The sequence below is a fragment of the Xenopus laevis genome, chromosome 8S (assembly GCF_017654675.1).
Source record: "Xenopus laevis strain J_2021 chromosome 8S, Xenopus_laevis_v10.1, whole genome shotgun sequence".
In the NCBI taxonomy this organism is placed as follows: Eukaryota; Metazoa; Chordata; class Amphibia; order Anura; family Pipidae; genus Xenopus; species Xenopus laevis.
In genome coordinates, this window is record NC_054386.1 from 69,108,399 (window position 1) to 69,129,291 (window position 20,893).

General features: G+C 37.3%; 1 protein-coding gene across 3 annotated transcripts in view; it reads right to left on the bottom strand.

Annotated features, from left to right (window-relative positions):
• LOC108700145 (protocadherin-11 X-linked) overlaps positions 1–20,893 on the bottom strand; it is a 901,035-nt gene that overhangs the window by 120,520 nt on the left and 759,622 nt on the right. The gene's annotated exons all lie outside the window — the stretch shown is intronic.

Below are 20,893 nucleotides of genomic sequence, written 5' to 3' on the forward strand. Positions count from 1 at the left end.
TGTCAAAATTATATATATATATATATATATATATATATATATATATATATATATATATATATATATATATATATATATATATATATATATATATATATATATATATAATTTGGCTATAATGCATTTGGACCGAATAGTCAAGTTTATAAAAATTTATGCTAGCCAAAATTATTTTGACTTTAATGTGTTTTGCCCATCATTACCTTTGTGTTTAGTAGTTTAGAGCATTTGCTATTTCAATGTATGTGATCACAAGCCAACATATGTAATGTAAATGTAGAAAAATGGAAAAGAATACAAAATCACTCTGGAATACATTTTCTTGGGACACAGTAAGTACAGGTGCAAGGGGCCTTTACAGTGTTCATTACTGTATAATATTTTTATCTGATAGATTGTGTTCTCCTGTGGATTGACTGGAAAGCAGAATATAGGTGGGATATTTTTAGAGAGCCAAAAAACAAAGAAAACAGCCATAAACATGAGACAATTATATCATATTTCATTCTAAAATACAGGCCCCAAAATCTCAAGCGAGCACTTCCTGACCTGATATATAGTTCTCACTTTCTACCATCTGGTTGTTGTTGTAGCCTAGATTAAAAAAATGCTATAATTCCTAGTTGCTTTCAAACTTTTCACTTTTTTGTGTTGTCACATATTTTGTGAACTTCAAAACTACAGCAGCAATACAGTTCAAAAACATATTCTGGTACATCCTGTAAGATTTTGGCTTATGGCATACTGGGTCTTTCTCTGCCAGTGTTTTTTTGCGACTGATACAGGCTGGAATGGAACTATCCACATACTATATTGACCACAGATTTAATTGGCTATTCAAATGCCTAACCTTGCTGCTTGATAATGAGCATCAGCAAAAGCAATCCATGGGTCCAGGCTTCCTCAAAGCTGTATAACCATACATACCATACAATAAACAGGGAATGGATATCAATTATGTCCAACGTATAACCAGCTTTGATGCAGTAGCATGAAGCACACTAGTATGGAGAATGACTGATAAAGGCTTTTTAAACTAGATTCTTGGACAGTGGACTGATTTCAACCATTATTATTATTATTATTATTATTATTAGGTTGAAAAGACACGTCCATCAAGTTCAACCTTTTAGTTTTTTTTTAATCTGCCTAACTGCTAGTTGATCCAGAGGAAGGCAAAAAAAAAACCCCATCTGAAGCCTCTCCAATTTGCCTCAGAGGGGGAAAAATTCATTCCTGACTCCAAAATGGCAATCGGACTAGTCTCTGGATCAACTTGTACTATGTACGTGTACTATCTCCCATAACCCTGTATTCCCTCACTTGCTAAAAAGCAATTCAACCCCTTCTTAAAGTTATCTAATATATCAGCCTGTACAACTGATTCAGAGAGAGAATTCCACATCTTCACAGCTCTCACTGGTAAAAGCTTGGCTGAAGGGATGACTTTCAATAGATTGCAGTGAGGTATCTGCTCTGCTATGCACAAAACCCTGAACCAGAATCAGGTTGTCTACGAATGATTTAGCACCAGGTTCCCCACAAATGTGCGGTGCACTCCGGGGAGAGAGGCAGCCCCCTTTTGTCTGCGCTCCGGTCCTGAGGCGAGCGGCTCAGCCTGCCAGCACCCGACGGGTATGCAAGGCTGACCGAAGCTCCTTGGCACTGCGGTATCATCACGTTTAGGGGGGATTCTGATTAAGAGGCGTTCAGTCATAATCCCACAGATGGTAGCTTCGCCCCATTGGCTCCTCAGCCAAGCACATACACCAAATGTCTGAATCTGCGGTTCCTCTCGTACTGAGCAGGATTACTAAACACATCATCAGTAGGGTAAAACTAACCTGTTTCACGAGGGTCTAAACCCAACTCATGTTCCCTATTATTGGGTGAACAATCCAACGCTTGGTGAACTCTGCTTCACAATATTTCTTCTAAAGAAGCTTGGTGAGTGTTGAAAATTTGCATTGCTTTATTTATGATGCAGTGCAATGGCCACATGTAACTCAACTGTAGGCTTAACAGCTGTTTGGGATGCCAGAAAAATTGACTGGTAATAGCCTTACTTCTAAGAATAGAGGGAGGGTTCCTCAACCACGCCCTTCTAGGGCACTGAAGATTTCTGCAACAATACCAGTAGGGAAACCACAACAGCATGGAGGAAAGACTACAGTGGTCATGGTACAAGCAAGCATTAACCAAACTCACAAACATTGCCAAGAGGTGGCAAATGATAAGGGTCAAGCCCATAAAAAGAGAAATAATCACAAGGGCTTTAGTAAGAACAAAAGCCGATATAAGCAAGGATAACATCTTTTAAAGAGAGATTTTTTAAAAATTAAACATACAACTTGCACCAGAGGCCATGGCAATGAAAATAAAATATAAAAATAACATCATATATCAAGTATGAAGGGCCTACATATCTCTAGTACTCACAGTTACACCAATACACCTTTCCATTGTTCACGTACCCCATGGTGTAAGCCACAATGACATCTCTTGTTTCCTTCATATTCATATATTATGAGTGTGGACTATTCCCTCTCTATGCTTTAGAAGCTGTAGATCATTTACCCTCTGTGGGTTCTATTATGTCCCATTTATTCCAAACTTTGTCAAACAAATCTTTGCATGAATTTAGTCCGATCTTCAGTATGTACTGTATGTATCTTATTCTATCAAGTAATTATTTTTCTGCTGGGGGCATGGGTGAACTCCATTTCTTTGCTATAATTAAAAAAAAAATACCTAGAATTAAAATCTAGGTATTAGAATTAAGTCTAGGCTCATGTATTTAACATCAAGCTACATTTTTAAAACTTATGTTTACAATTTCTCTGATAATTAAATTTTTAGTTTTAAAAGCAAGCAATTTAAAACAGTAGACCAACATGTGAGCTAAAGCTGAGTTGCATAGTTACCATTTATACTGGTAGATGCAAACCTTACACAGCTGCTATCCAGTAATAACATCCATCCAAATACAATGGGTGGCAAAACATCCCTGTCCACATGTGTCCAGTCCTGTTTTGCACAGATGGACATATCATCCCTTGTGCCATTTCCCTCAATGCTTTTCAAATTGACATCAATAACATCGACCCAATCTCTTCAAAACAGTAACACAAAAGGGATTATGCAATGAAAAGTGAAATCTTATTTGTTGCTATAGATTACTGCTAGTAATGACTGAAAATGACCTGTTTTTTCTAGTGAACATTAGTCTATGGCCATTTTCGATGGCAAAATGCAGCAAAATATTTTGCTTATCCCTAATTACTGCTCTTGAACAAATGTTGTACTTTATATTACATATTGTGATTTCTGTCATTCTTCTGTATTTTAATTTTGAGAATAAAATATCTGACAGCACTATAAAAGCTATTTACTGGAACTCTGGTTCCAGTCCTGCTTTGACCTTGATCTTTCCTAGCTTAAACCTTGCCTTGACCTCGCCCTGCCCTCCTTTCCTTGCTATTCTGAATCTTGCTCTGCTCCTCACTCCAAACCTGACCTTGCCTTAACCTTATTCTACCTTGACCTTGACCTGATCTTGCCTCTCTGATTCATGCCTGTTGCCGCTTCCTGTTCTGACTTGTGCCCTGTCTATATCTTTTTTTGTCTCACTCTGCATCTTGCTCTGCCTTTTTCCCCTCTCCTGCTATCCAGTCCCCTCTCCAGCAATCCAGTTCCCTCTCCGACTATCCCGTCCTCTACTGCTAGCTGTTCTAGTTTCCTTCTGGTCCAGTCCTCCGCTATCCAGTCCTCCTGCTATCCAGTCCTTCTGCTACCGATTTCAAGTCTGCTCCGTCCTGTCCTATCCTTCTAGTCTGTTCATGTCGCCTGATCTGATCTATGACCACACCATCCTGTCCTATAGTTCTAGTCTGCTCCTGATCTGATCTATGCCCACACTGTCCTGTCCTATACTTCAGTCTGCTTCTGTCTCCTGATCTGATCTCCGCCCGTACTGTCCAGACGTAATCCTGTCTGCTTCTGTCTCATGATCTGACCTATGCCTGCTCCATTCTTTTTCCTGTTCAGTCTGCTCCCCGTCCTGTTGTGACTCTTCGCCCTTTTCACCCTGTTCCTGCCTTTTCCTTACCGTGTCCCCTTAGGCACATATAGCTTCTGCCCTAAGGACCCTTCCCTTATCTGCCTCCACAGCGCCCCCTAACTAATCCTTGACACTAGGGTATACAGAATTTAAAAGGTGGCACATGCCATACTGTATGTATATACCCAATGACTAAAGTAATAAACAGGAAAGCTTTAGCAAGGGGCTTGGAGTACTATACTTCAATGAATGCTGTACCAGTGGTTAGTAATATTGATATATACATGGGAAAAGATTAGAAAAATCCAGGTTATTAGGGTTCTAAGTACTATACAGTATGTATGCTACTCAGTAAAACACTGATATGATCAAAGTGTTTTAAAGTATAAAACTAAAGGTTAATGCTTTATTAATAGGTGCCTGACATAGGTGACATTCTCTTGCCTTTTTCCTGCATTGAGAAGATCCTGCTCTGTAAAGTGTATTGCATTGCAGATCTTTGTATACAATCTCATTTTGCTGTCTTTTGTGCATTAGATACAGGATGTCTAAAAAAAGTGTTAGGCTTGAACTTTAATCATTTAACTAGGGCATTATCACCCAGAGGCATTAATGTGTCATTTATAGTATAGTAGTTATGTAAAGGTCAGATTTTTGTCTGAGAAGAAAATATTGTGGAAATCCTCTTACGGCACATAACATCTATAACTGTATTTAATGAGTGGTCTAAAATGTGTTTCAAACGTTATCAAAATTTGAAAAGCAAATTAAATGTTTCTTTGTGGATGTCACGTCTTGAAAACATAACCAATTTATGGCTTAAAAAAGTTCAAGAAATTGTTTGAGATAGGCATGTGTTTTCTATTGAAATTGGGGAGTATTTGACACAAAACTTTTTTTGGGCAAGAAAAGTGAGAATACTGTACACATATTAAAAGATACATCTATCTATCTATCTATCTATCTATCTATCTATCTATCTATCTATCTATCTATCTATCTATCTATCTATCTATCATCTATCTATCTATCTATTTATCTATCTATCTATCTATCTATCTATCTATCTATCTATCTATCTATCTATCTATCTATCTATCTATCTATCTATCTATCTATCTATCTATCTATCTATCTATCTATCTATCTATCTATCTATCTATCTATCTATCTATCTATCTATCTATCATCTATCTATCTATCTATTTATCTATCTATCTATTCATCTACAACTACTGTATGTCATATAGGGTTACCAACAAAGGTTCTGCATATTCTCCAGTTAAATGCCATAAAGTCAAAATATATTCTTTTCTGGCTGAAGTAATGGCAATTGGATCTAGGCTTGATTTGACAGGTCGTCTTAAAAATGAAGAAAGAGCCACAAACATCCAAACTGTCAGAAACTTTAGAGAAGCACTACATTTTTACTAGTCTTGATAGCTGAGGATTTGAGAGAAGTGAAAACATTTCCACCTGCAAATTGGCTCCTCTTGATTTATGTCATTGCATCCAAAGAGCCACAGAGAGACATGTTGGCTTTCATCACTGAAATAAGGTAATTTGCTATTTTTTCTATCATTTATAGCTGGATATTTTGAGAATTGAAATAGCTGTGCCAGCGGAAATCAAATTCTCCTTTTGTGCAAGCAATTCAATCATACCACAGGCAAATGAGTTTTACACAATCTGTTATTAAGGTAACGATTATCCCAACACAGGAATACCAGTGGCTGTAAATAGGTAAATTAGTAGCAATCTGTAAGTATGTTGTTTGCATAATAATATGCTTGTACTATTATAAATGCCATTTATTTGAGAAGATGAAAAGCAATGGTGAAACATGTTTAATGCTGTCTATTTTGTGAGGGAGCTGTGTAGTCTGTGATAATACTCTCTGCAGCTTCAAGATTTTAATATGGTCATTTTTAAACTATTAGCAACTAGGGATGGGCGAATTAGCGTTATTCACACACAAATTCGCCACACAATAAGGAATGGGTTGGTGGTCATTCTAAAGTAATGGATTCTTCATTTAATCAACAGCAAACATTTATTAGCTCTACCATATTATTTCCAACCAGAACTATTGGTCAACAGCTGTTACTGAATTTAAATTCCATGGCAGATTAAAAGGAAAAAAGTAAAACCACAAATAATCTCTTCCAAATAAAATGTTTTTTGTTCCAAGGCTAATGGTACAGGTAATGTTTTCTACTGGTGTATATACATTATATAAAACTAATCTTGATCTTTTTAAAACTGTGTTATTTTGTCTTGCAATTGAGGACTTAGTAACTAAATAACAATTTATCGGCATTTATCTTATTTAATTCCGCTGTCATATTGGGAAGCTGAAACTTGCATTGCTCTCTGTTTGTGCTAAATACTAGCAAGGTCAGGGCATTGGCCAGGAGGATTCTCACTGGTAAATGTTCATGCATCTGTAATTAATAGTGAAAAGCAAGAATGCCCTGTTTTGCCAAAAAGTAAACAGAAACGTGAACAAATCTGCAAAATGATGAAATCTCACAGAAATTCCACCAAATGCATTGAAGTTGATGGGTGTTTTCCCCATGTTTTTGTGTGAAATGCATCAACTAGGTTATTTATAGACACTGGGCAAGTAACCCATGGCACCAAATAGGGCCATGGACAGATGACAACCCTAGCAACTAATCAAATCTTTGCTTTCATTGTTCCCCTGCAGCTGGCTGAAAAAAAGTCATTGATTGCCTGACGTTTAAAAATAAGCCCCATGGTTTTTTCATTGTGCCATATGCATTAAATTGTATAATTGAAGAGCACTTTTGGATTTTTAATCATGGTTGGGTAAAAGACCTACTGTAGGAATGCATGAATACATACCCATGTCTGACTAACCTGATGGGTGCAAGTTCTGACTCATAAACATATACATGAGCACACCCTACAAAAGATAACCTTGCATTCTATAATAATGTTTGGTATGCATGAAAGGCTTTCTAACCCATTAGGTTGTTAACATTGAACTTCTGGGTTCATTCTGGGTGTATTTTTACAACTACAACCTCCTAATCCTCTATTTGTGGTTAAATATATTATATTATAATCTCTGCCTGGCAACTTGTGTTGAGATCAGCGCCGGATTTCTCTCCTTGGTGCCCTGATGCCTCTGGGTCCTAGTGTCCAATATCGGCGCACACCATTCCCCCTCCCCTCGCGAGTGCGCGGCATAGCATTGGTATACGCTGCATCCCCATACACTTTAGTTTGCGGCTGGGCGGCATGCCGCCCCTAAAATTTGCCGCTCTAGGCCAGGGCCTTTGTGTAAAGTAGTGTACTGCTGCAACATAATTATTTCCTTTAGTTAAAAGTTGTAAATACTTGTTCTACTTCAACAAACTTATCTCCTGGCAACAATACTTGTTTTATGACAGTGCTTCCAGACATGTTTTATAACAGAGTATACAAAAAATTAATAGTCATGGCAAGATCAATGATTTTTTCTCTGAAAGATGCAGACAATGTATTGTTTACAGCACTGTAACAAGTAGAAGCTGCAGTATTTGGAGTGTTTAAATGCTTTGCTATTATTCAGCAAGGTCAATGGAATCTAAAAAAACATAAGGCAGATCACAAAGTGAAGATAGTGCTGAATTGTGTAAATACTAATACTATATTGAAAATAGTTGTGTATATATTTTGTTCCTATTTTTAAACTTATAATAAGAACATAACAATGGTACAAATAAACACAATTTCAAATAGTACCACCCTATATGGTTTTCCACTTTTCAAAAGCAATCAAATATGTTCTGGCAAACAAATAGATTAATCTTGATTAGTGATGAGTAACATTTTTCACCAGGCTTTGCTGCAAAAAAATTGTCACCCACAGATTTCTATGTATTTTGCAGATTTTTAGCTGTTTTGCAAAGTGAAACAAAACGGGTCAGATTTGCCCATCAATCACTAATCTTGATTTGTTAAATGTGACAGTTTGCTACTTTTCTGATTTTCAGGATAACTTTGTGAAAAGGCAAGTACAGGAAGGCCACTTTAATAGGATTTAACCAATTTCATTAAGCTACCAAAAAGACTTGTGACAAAATTAGCATTTCGGAGAATAACCCTTCCCTTTGTCAGGATGATTGTCATAATGGTCAGGAAAGTGTTAATAACTATAGTTACACTTTGTATTTATTTTTAGTGCCTTTATTTTCCAATGACCTAAATACACAGTCATGAAATGATTCAGGGGCCCATTCATTAAGTTCGAGTGAAGGAATAGAAGAAAAAATACTTTGAATTTCGGTGTTTTTTTGGCTACTTCGACCATCGAATGGGCTACTTCGACTACGACTTCGAATCGAACAATTCGAACTAAAAATCGTTCGACTATTCGACCATTCGATAGTCGAAGTACTGTCTTTTTAAGAAAAAACTTTGACGCCCTAGTTCGCCACCTAAAAGCTACAGAAGTCAATGTTAGGCTATCTTTTTTTTTGGTCGAAGGATAATCCTTTGATCGTTCGATCGAACGAATTGCGCAAAATCCTTCGACTTCGATATTCGAAGTCGAAGGATTTTAATTCCCCAGTCGAATATCGAGGGTTAATTAACCCTCGATATTCGACCCTTGATACATTTGCCCCTTAAAATTATTTAAACCCAATCTTCTATCTCTCTAAATTATTACACCCAAACTTAATAACAGCAGCAAGAATATTAACCAATGGCAGTAGTGCATACCAGCATTCCATTAGTCATCTTGCTCCCTGATATTACCTTACTGCTGTTTAGTTTTCTGTGACACAAAACCACTATGTTGTATGCTTCCAGTTTCAATTGCCAGAGCAAAGAACATGGAGCCAGATTTCTGTAGTTTAAGTGGGATTGTTAGAGGAGAATTCTCTTTTATGTATTAATTGGGTCACTGACCCTTGAGAGCAGAAGAAATGGAATAAAAGACTACAGCTCCCAGCATGCTTTAACTCTAGGTAATATGTTGGAGTATGTTGGAATTTGTAGTGACATTTTTTAGCCAGGCATGGATTGGCAGCAAATTTCTGCATTTTGCCATCTGCAATTGTTTTTCGTGAAAACAAAACAAAAAAATTTGCCAGGACAAAATTGTCGCAGAGACAAAAATGTCGCCATAACAAAAAATGCCCATTGACTTTAATGCATTTGGATTAAAAAGTTGCTGAGACAAATAGTTGCCAAGACAAAGAGCAGCCAAGACAAAAAAGTCACTGAAACAAAAAAGAAAAACTACCAATGCATTTGTAAGGAGATAAAATTGTCACGCGTGTAAAAATTTGTTGATGCCAATTGACTTCAATGCATTTTGCAAATTTGTCACCATTTCGAGAATATTTCCCAGTTTTGTGAATTTTTCGCCGGAGCGAAACAGGATAGATTCGCTCATCACTAGTAATGCCACATAGAAAGGCAGAATGATTGGGTAATTTCCATTTTTAAATTGTAACAAAACTGGTATTTTTCAAGCAGTTATTTTTCTATGGCAGATTTTTTTCACTCTATTGACTAAAGCAATTTTAAAATAAATATTAATGATTTTTGACTTAATTATTTCAGCAGCTCTAAAGTGGGGAAAACTTTTATAACTTATGGCAAAATTTCACGAAGTTCAAAAAGGCAAGGAAAATAATTCATACCTATAATAGTGAATACCTGAAAAAGTGAAAAGTATCACCTAGGAAGTGCTGTGGCTGAGTGGGTAGAACTTCTGTCTTGACTGCTGGGGTTGTGACATTGGGTCTGGAGCAGTGCCCCACTGGTTATCAAGGGCAGAAAAAACGCAGCTCCTGGTAACTAGTGATTGGCGAATAAATCTGCAAATCTCCCAGCGAAAAGTTGCCGGTGAAATTTGGCTGGCAACAAAATTTTTTGGACGCTCGTCCGAAAAGTTGCTTGTGTCAAAATCGGCGCACAGCAACACTATTCGGATGCCCATTGACTTTAACTCCAGCGTCAGCTTGGACGCGGTGTCAATTTCTGATTTTCACAATTTTTTTGTGAAAATGTCAGATTTTCACAATTTTTCGTGAAAATGCCTGGATTTTTTTGTGAAACTTTGCAATTTCACGATTTTTCCACTAAACAGGATAAATTCGCCCATCACTACTGGTAACCTTACAACCAGAATTTCCAGTTTTCAATCCATAAAATCTGCTCTTCTAGCACAGGGAGTGCAATTACTATTCTCTGCGCTACTGTCTTGGCACCCCAGGGCAGTGAGGGGGGCAGCAGCAAGCTGCTTTAGAAGGCAGAAGGCTAGGATCACCCCTGGGAGCACTATCGGTATGGAGTTTGTATGTTCACCCTATGTCTGCATGGGTTTACTTTAGGGACTCTGGGTTTTTTTACACACAAAAACATGCAGGTAAATTAACCATTCTTGATGTTCCTGGGCAATTTTTTTGAAGACACTGTCTTAAAAGCAAGGCCCTAGTGTTATATAACTCAGTTATCACTAATTTCCAAAACTGTATTTAACAAACAAACAAAGTGCTTTTTTGGTGACTTAAGCAATTTTTCGCACTACTTTTACTCTTTAAATACATATGTGGAAGAAATACATTCCCTGAAGGTTTACCTTATAAGATTGTTGAGCTAAAAGAAAAATTAATAGTTATTTTCTGTTGCAGACTTGAGCACAGACTAATATAAGCAAGAAACCTGCAGAGACAATTTCTAGATTCTTTATCACTGACCTGTGTATTTCCCAAGTGAGTACTGACATTCCTTCCCTTATTATTGTGATGATTTACTGCATGTAAAGTACAACAGAAATGTAAACCTTTTTGTGTTTTGTTTTTAAATGGAGAATAAATAGAACACTATTTATTTGCATTGACAAATTCTACTGAAGCACAAGGAACAGATGAAGGAGCAGCATTTTTGTACTGGGTTATCCTCATGGTTTCCCAGCAGATGGAATTGTATTACAGTTATTACAATTGGTTATATTTTTATTTCATTATTAAGTTCATTGTATTAATTAAAACAGTTGTTTATTTTATTAATATATATTACAGTTACAGGTACAACAGGTCAGTAAAAGTTTGTGGATTTGTGCAGGACGGTGTGTATGTCTGTCCCAGGTTTCAGCAGTACTCAGTTTCCGGTAATCTGCAGTCAGCTCACAGAACAGCTAACAAGCTCAGTGGACTCTAATCTGCTGATCCAGGTTACTTTAAGAATTCCCATCCTGCTTAGGGTTTTTGCTCCACCCTGGAACCAGTTCTGATGTGAGGTATCAGGCTGGGGAGTTCTGTGAAAGAATTTTTTGGGAGTCACCGGTATCCTGCTGCTGGGTTAATCCCTTCAATACATTAATTATTATGTACAAAAATAAGTTAACAAAAACTTTTTGCTCTTGTAAATGTCCCAATTTGTCAGAATGTAGTCAACAGATTTAAACTGAATCTAGTTCTTTTCTAAAGAATGTTAGAGTTCAGGGGTAAACCTGCACACTAACACCAATAGATTTGTTAAACCCCTCCTCCTTCTATTAAGCTCCACCCTCAGGCTTGTGCATACATTCTAAGGGGAAGTTTTAGCAAAGATCGAGGTGAATTTTGAATTGAAAAAAAAAATTAATTTCGTGCTATTTTTGTGTACTTCAACTAGGAAATAGTCCAAATTCGATTAAAAATTGCAAAAAAATCTAAAAAATCTAAAATCGAATATTGAAATTTATCATGTACTGTCTCTTTAAAAATTAAACTTTGACCATTCACCATCTAAAAACTGCCGGTTGCTGTTTTAGTCTATGGGGGAACCTCCTAAAACCAGTTGGAAAAATTTTGAATCAAATTCATTCGAATGCGTTATTCCTTCAATTCGAACTATTCAAATTAGGTCGATTACAGACCTATTACATCGAAAACTGACCTATTAGGCCCCCAAAAAACATCAACTTAATTTTGGTTGGTCTTTTTGAATTCGAATTTCGACGTTTTTTTTAATTCAAAATTTGACCCTTGATAAATCTTCCCCTCAGTTATCAGCCAGTGGATGGACAGAGTTTTTCTTCTTCCAGTTAGATCCTGCATTATTTTCAAGTGGTCTCTGAGGGAGCACACATAACATATTTAAAATGGCAATATTTACTGTATATGATAGCTTGGTATGTTTCTTTAATAGGTCACTTGTTGCGATATAGTTACATAGTTACATACATAGTTAAATTGGGTTGAAAAAAGACAAAGTCCATCAAGTTCAACCCCTCCAAATGAAAACCCAGCATCCATACATACACCCCTCTCTACTTTTAATTAAATTCTATATACCCATACCTATACTAACTATAGAGCTTAGTATCACAATAGCTTTTGATATTATGTCTGTCCAAAAAAATCATCCAAGCCATTCTTAAAGGCATTAACTGAATCAGCCATCACAACATCACCCGGCAGTGCATTCCACAACCTCACTGTCCTGACTGTGAAGAACCCCCTACGTTGCTTCAAATGAAAGTTCTTTTCTTCTAGTCTAAAGGGATGGCCTCTGGTACGGTGATCCACTTTATGGGTAAAAAGGTCCCCTGCCATTTGTCTATAATGTCCTCTAATGTACTTGTAAAGTGTAATCATGTCCCCTCGCAAGTGCCTTTTTTCCAGAGAAAACAACCCCAACCTTGACAGTCTACCCTCATAATTTAAGTCTTCCGTCCCTCTAACCAATTTAGTTGCACGTCTCTGCACTCTCTCCAGCTCATTTATATCCCTCTTAAGGACTGGAGTCCAAAACTGAACTGCATACTCCAGATGAGGCCTTACCAGGGACCTATAAAGAGGCATAATTATGTTTTCATCCCTTGAGTTAATGCCCTTTTTTATGCAAGACAGAACTTTATTTGCTTTAGTAGTCACAGAATGACACTGCCCAGAATTAGACAACGTGTTATCTACAAAGACCCCTAGATCCTTTTCATTTAAGGAAACTCCCAACACATTGCCATTTAGTGTATAACTTGCATTTATATTATTTTTGCCAAAGTGCATAACCTTGCATTTATCAACGTTGAACCTCATTTTCCAGTTTGCTGCCCAGTTTTCCAGTTTAGACAAATCACTCTGCAAAGTGGCAGCATCCTGCATGGAACCTATAGTTCTGCACAATTTAGTATCATCTGCAAAAATAGAAACAGTACTTTCAATGCCCACCTCTAGGTCATTAATAAACAAGTTGAAAAGCAAGGGACCTAGTACAGAGCCCTGTGGTACTCCACTAACAACACTGGTCCAATTAGAAAATGTTCCATTTACCACCACTCTTTGTAGTCTATCTTTTAGCCAGTTCTCTATCCAGGTACAAATACTATGTTCCAGGCCAACATTCCTTAATTTAACCAGTAACCTTTTGTGTGGCACTGTATCAAATGCTTTAGCAAAGTCTAAGTAAATCACATCCACTGCCATCCCAGAATCGAGGTCTCTACTTACATTCTCATAAAAAGAAATTAAGTTAGTCTGGCAAGATCTATTACGCATAAAACCATGCTGGCACAAACTCATAGTATTATGATTTGCTATGAAGTCCAGTATCTTATCCTTTATTAACCCTTCGAAAAGCTTTCCTACCACTGACATCAGACTAACTGGCCTATAGTTTTGAGGCTGAGAATGAGATCCTTTTTTGAATAGAGGCACCACATTAGCAATTCGCCAGTCTCTCGGCACTATGCCAGATCTCAATGAGTCCTGAAAAATTAAGTAAAGAGGTTTGACAATCACAGAGCTAAGCTCGCTAATTACCCTGGGATGAATACCATCTGGCCCTGGACCTTTGTTAATCTTAACATGTTCTAGTCTCTTTTGAATTTCTTCATGTGTGAACCATCATTAGTTGTATTACTAGAATTGGGACTGTTAAGAAGGAAACCTTCACTTACTGGTTCCTCATTTGTGTAGACAGATGAAAAATATGAGTTCAGAATCTGCGCTTTTATTTTGTTTTCATCAACCAGCTGACCCCCCTCTGATAGTAAGGGTCCCACCCCTTCCTGTTTAATTTTTTTACTATTAACATATTTAAAAAATAATTTTGGATTTTTTTTACTGCTTGCTGCAATATCCTTTTCTATAGCAATTTTAGCTTGCCTTATAGCTTCTTTGCATGATTTATTGGCCTCCTTGTACCTTGTAAATATTTCGGCTGTACCAGCTAACTTAAAATCCTTAAAAGCACGTCTTTTCTTACCCACCTCAACACCAACGCTTCTATTGAACCAAAAAGGTTTTGCTTTGCAACGACGTTCCTTGCTTACAAGTGGAATATACTGACAAGTATATTTATCAAGCAGCATTTTCAAGACTTCCCATTTTTGTTCTGTGTTTAACCCTGTGAAAAGCATTTCCCACTTAATATGTTGCAGAGATGCCCTTATACTGTCAAAGTTTGCACGTGTGAAATTTAGTGTTTTAGTTACTTATAGAATTGCTTCTGCAACAGAATCTCAAAGGAGACCATGTTATGATCACTATTCCCTAAATGCTCACCCACACAAATGTTAGAGATGAGTTCAGTATTGTTAGTTATTACAAGGTCCAAAAGAGAGTTATTCCTAGTAGGTTCTTTAACGAGCTGGAATAAAAAGTTGTCATTCAGCATATTTACAAACCTACTAGCTTTTTCTGTTTTAGCAACCCCATTACCCCAGTCAATGTCTGGATAATTGAAGTCACCCATAGCAACAACTTGACCCAGCTGTGAAGCCGCTTGTATCTGCAAGAGTAGCTGGGCTTCATACTCGACACTTGTACGAGGTGGTTTATAGCATACACCAATGATAATTCTTTTTGTAACCTTTTGCCCAGTCAAAATCTCTACCCAGAGTGATTCTACACCCTCACCAGTGCCAGCTATTGTTATTTCTTTAGCGCATGGCTTTAATTCAGGCTTTACATACAAACACACTCCTCCACCCTTTTTAATCCCTCTGCCCTCCTAAAAAGGGTGTAACCATTTAAATTCACAATCCAGTCACATGTTTCATCCCACCAGGTCTCAGTGATACCAATTATATCATAATTTTTAGAGCATGCAATTAATTCCAGGTCTCCCATTTTACCTGACAAACTCCGTGCATTTGCCAGCATACAGCGGAGGTTACTACTTTTACTTTTGAAATTTGCATTACTTAGTGAAGAATTACAGTATATGTTAAGTTAGTATTATTCTGTTTTCCTTGTAACAGAGGGACCTCCTTAGCTGGTAAACTATATGCCCCCCTCACTCCTCCCCCATGACCCCTTACTAACCCCACTGCCCCGTCTACCCTAGCTTCCCCATAATTCTTTATCTCACCCCCCCCTTGCCTAGTTTAAACACTCCTCCAACCTCTTAGCCATTCTTTCCCCTAGCACCACGGACCCCCTTCCATTGAGGTGCAAACAGTCACGACTGTATAGGTTGTACCCCAACGAAAAATCAGCCCAGTGCTCTAGGAACCCAAACCCTTCCTTCCTGCACCAAGACTTGAGCCACGCATTTAGCTCCCTAAACTCCCGCTGTTTTCCTAAACTTGCACGTGGCACAGGCAAAATTTCAGAAAAGATGACATTGGAAGACCTTTCCTTGATCTTAGAGCCTAGATCCCTGAAATCATTCTTTAAGGTCTTCCATCTACCATTTATTTTGTCATTAGTACCGGTATGCACTAAGACAGCTAGGTCATGCCCAGCCCCACCCAATAATTTGTCTATCCGATCAACCACATGCCGAACCCTGGCACCAGGTAGACAGCAAACTGTTCGGTTGTAGCGATCTGGTCGACAAATTACCCTATCCACTTTCCTAATAATTGAGTCCCCTACAACCACAATCTGCTTAGGCCTGACTCTACTCTCCTCCCCACCACTACTAGAGAAACTGGTCTCCCGGCTGTTAGAGAGATCAGCCCCATCTAGAATTGCCAATCCAGAGTTCATACTCCCATCATCTTCACACAATCTGGCAAATTTGTTGCGATGTATAATCTCCGGATCAGCCTCCATTTTCCTTTTGCCCACCTAAGATTTCTATCTGCCTCAATATCCTGCTGCTGATATAAATTATCATTTATCATTAATGCTGAATGTAGAGTGTTTAAAACAGTAATATGAATATTTTATATACAGTAGCTTGAAGGATTTGCAGAATGATATTATTATTTTTTTAAGTTACCAGGTGCTTTGCATCCTCTCTGCATACATTAAGGTTACTTATACATTAATATAATTTTGACTAATGAAAGAGTTATTGAGAGAGAGAGAGAACTTTAATGAATTGGAAATGTAGTGTCCATGAATTAAATTTATAGTTATATTATAGTTATTAGCTTTTACAGAATTTTCTTTATCTAGTTAATACTTCAGTAAAAAATGCAGTATGTGTTTATGAACAGAGTGGTGTAGATTTATCAAAGTTCAAATTTTTTATTTTTACTCTAATAAATTTGAATATATTCACAACTCGAATGGGAGGTTATTTAAGAAAAAACATAAACTTCTAAAACTGGAACCAATATTACCGACCTGAAAACTCTAATCAAATTAGACTAAACTTGAATCAAGTTTTTTCTCGGAAAAAAAAAACTCGAATGTCAGGAAGACTCTCTCCCATTGACTTCTACATCAACTCGTCAGGTTTTAGGTGTCGAATAATTGAGCTGTTCCCAGGGTCAAGGTATGATGAATCTCAAATTTGAATTCCAGTTTGGATAATTCCCAACTCGAATTTGTGAGTTTTGACCAGAAATCCAAATCGAAAATTCAAATTTACAATTGGAACCTTAATAAATCTGCCCCTATGTGTGTAATTCTCCTAAAATGATAATCCTTCCATCAATAATAGAGGAGAAGCCAAGATGGGAACTTCACTTTCTCAAATACATGAAGGGTAGAGAGTTAACTCCTTTCTTTCAGGCCAAATTTAGATCTGTACCCATGTGTTTACATTTTTTCCAGTCGCTAGAGAACATCATGGTATGGCAAGATGATGTCATGCACATGGACAGTAAATCTTTTCAGAAATAAACAATGAGACATGTGGCAGTATCTATGTTTGCATGTACATGTGTGTCTTTATATTCCTCCCCAGTGTGTAAAATGATTATTATTATAATTATTATTATGATTATTATTTGGGAAATAACAGTACAGTAGGGGGCCGATTCACTAAGCTCGAGTGAAGGATTCGAATGAAAAATACTTCGAATTTCGAAGTATTTTTTGGGTACTTCGACCATCGAATGGGCTACTTCGACCTTCGACTACGACCTTCGACTTCGATTCGAACGATTCGAACGAAAAATCGTTCGACTATTCGACCATTCGATAGTCGAAGTACTTTCCCTTTAAAAAAAACTTCGACCCCCTACTTCGGCAGATAAAACCTACCGAAGTCAATGTTAGCCTATGGGGAAGGTCCCCATAGGCTTGCTAAACTTTTTTTGATCGAAGGATTTTCCTTCGATCGTTGGATTAAAATCCTTCGAATCGTTCGATTCGAAGGATTTAATCGTTCGATCGAACAAAAAATCCTTCGATCGATCGAACGAACGTTTAGCGCTAAATCCTTCGACTTCGATATTCGAAGTCGAAGGATTTCAATTCGAGGGTCGAATTTCGAAGTATTTTTTACTTCGAAATTCGACCCTTAGTGAATCTGCCCCTATATGTCAACAAATGCCTCCCCCAGAAGAGCATGAATGTCTTTTTTCATTCGGATAAATCAGTCTCTAAATATTTCACGTGTGTATATTTTTTTTTCTTGATTAATTCATTAATCCTAATTTAAAATGGCCAATTTTATGTGCAAACCACAGCAAACTGGCACAAAATTAAACATGTATTGATACTTATGCCCATAAACACTCGCTTAAATATGCAGCAAGCCCCAATGCAACACTTCAGTCTGTTCTGATGAATTACCAGAGAATCCTGTAATTACCATCAGCCTGAATTTGTTAGTAATTCCAGGGACTCCTTATAGAGTTTTGTAAATAGCTGCAACTGACTTTCACTAAGGTAAATAGTTGCTAATGCCATTCTTAACGCTGAGTGATACCATTTCAAAACAGAATAAGGGGAAACTGCATGCTCCACAATTTGTGAATAATTTCTCTATTGCTTCCTTACCAGTAAGTAGCATTTTATGTCACATGAAAACCCTAGGTCCCAAGCACTCCAAGTCACCTTAAACTGCTTTGGTTTATGGAAAGATCAGACATCCAAAAGACCCCGGATCTTCCAGTAACAGATTCCATATCTATAGCCAAATATTATTATAGTATTGAATGTCAATTAACTGTTTAAAGTTAAAATTAGAAGTTATGCATCAGTATGAATCCTGGAGAATCCATATAATTTTCAAAAGTATGTAGAATGTGTAATTGTTGTGAATACAACCCATAATATTCAAGGGCATCTTAAACTGATAATGTGGGCATCTGAAGGAAGAAAATTGACAAGTTATATGTTGTTAATATGATCCCAAAAAAAAGCTAAAATAATAATACAATAAAGTAAAATATAAAAGCATGAGAGGGAAGAAAAGAAGCCATGCAGTTTACTACGCAATCAAGTATTAACCCTTTAGATCACATAATGAGTTCTGAGCAATGTAAGCATAGAGTTTGTTTTCTTAGGGTGGGTAGGAAATAGCTGTCAGGTACACTCTGGGTAGAACCTCTGAAGTACCAGGGCTGTTAATAATGATAAATTGTACTGAAGAGTATTTAAGTGGTTCTTATTGCCAATGCAGACTATTGGCCATAGGACAGCTATCCTCATAGGGTGTTTAACTTTTCCTCAGAACATCACTGTGAAAAACGTAATTCATGCATCTGCAATCAATGCACGTGCATATGAAACTACCATAAGCTTTAACTAGTTGTATATCTATTTGAAAATGTGTGTTTGTGCAAACACATGAATTGCCCATTATAGAAACAATTCTGTAACTGCCTTGCTAAAATACACTACAACGTATATGCTACCAAAATACAAAAACAAATAGTACCATGGATTATTAAATCTGCATTCCACCCCATAGCCTTGTCACTGGAAATATTTTTACATCTCCATTGTAATTGTCTAATATGCAAAGCAACACAAGCTAAAAATTATGAAATGGCTCTGAAAGAAAGTGCTGCTGAAACAGCATGTAGAAAATGAAAAATCCAAGAAAGCATTGGCTAAACAGCTTGCAGGAAATGAAAAATCCAATCAATCATGGATTACTTTGCACACTGAGAACAAACAGTAAATTGCTGGTGTGAGGATTGTAGCAGCAGAAGCAACGTTCGGTGATGTTCCCAAACATCGCTCGCAATGAGCAGCTTGGGAATCTACAGCTTTCATGTGAAATGAGAAAATATATTTGGAAAGGATCTGTCTTTTAAATGGAATTATTAAAGGCACAGCAATAAAAAAATAAAAGACGTTTTAATACAAATGCAAACGCCTACTATTAGAAAAAAATTTAGAACTTAAATTTTGCTTTACACGTTCCCTTTACAATAAAAAAAAACATTTTTGTATTGTTTCAGGGCACTTTTATGGTCATTTATTAAATAGACAGAGCAGCAGGACTGCTATTGTGAGGTAGGGGGTTTCACTGCCACCAAATAAAATCGTGAAATTGTTGCGAAAATTCGACGGCGGCGAAAAACTTTTTGATGCCGGTGACAATTCTGACGCTGGTGACAATTCCAACTCCAGTGACAATTAATAGATGCCCATTGACTTTAATATGGTCGGAATTGTCGCGGCATCAAAAAAATTTTGACGCTGGTGGAAAATTTGCGTATCACAGGAAATTCGCTAATTTTTTGGGGTAATGAGAAAAATCCGCCCATCACTAATAGTGAACCTTCAGAGCAACATTGGTCTTGTGTACAAAGAATAAAAATAGCACTTCAGCTAGTGCTCATTTAGTAGCCAGGCAGCAAGCTTTAACTTTATTACTATAATATTAATATATTGTTAATATTAATACATTGGTAGAACTGTGTAGCTTCCTTTCTATAGTATGCTTTCACCAAAATATTAATGGACTACAACTTCCATTATTCTTCAACATATGATCAAGGGTTAAATAATAATAGGAGCTATAGCACCCCAACTATAGAGATGGATTCTTAAAGCAATGCTGCAAAATAAAACCCAATAAAATTTCCAGGGACCATTTATGAGAATGCTGCCTGCTTTGTTTTCTCTTGACTCTCTGTAGGGTTTTTTTGTTTGTTTTATTTATAATTTTTGCAAATGCATTAAAGGGCCAATATAACCTCATTAGTTTAATACATAGGGCATTTGCTGAACATACATTTTGCTTATTGTTTCAATTAGGAAATATGTATGATTTTTCCAGAGAAACCCACATTGACAGTCTACCCTCATAATTGTCTTTGTAATAAAAATACCTTGCCATGGCAGTCTAGAGGTGCGGCGGGGACGCCCGCCACGCCGCTCCTCTTCCTTAGGTGTGCCGGCTTCCTAGTGTGTGCCCGGCGCGCACTCCTGTAATTTATAGGCGCATGCGCGCTGGCGTTATTACGTCAGCGCGCAATGGCGCGAAGTTTAAATGTATTTAAAGGGGCAGTTTTTCTATAATCATTGCCCGTGATAGGATTGTATTCCTGGTGCTCCTGAGCCTTGTGCTATTTGTCTGCTTCCTTCTGAACCTGTCTGATTCCTGTTTTGACCCCTGCCTGGCTATTTTGACTATTCTGATTTCTGGATCCTGACCTTGCCTACTTACGACTACTCTTCAGTTTAACCCCTCGATTGATCACCCGGTTTTGACCCTTTTGCCTGTTTGACGATCCTTGCT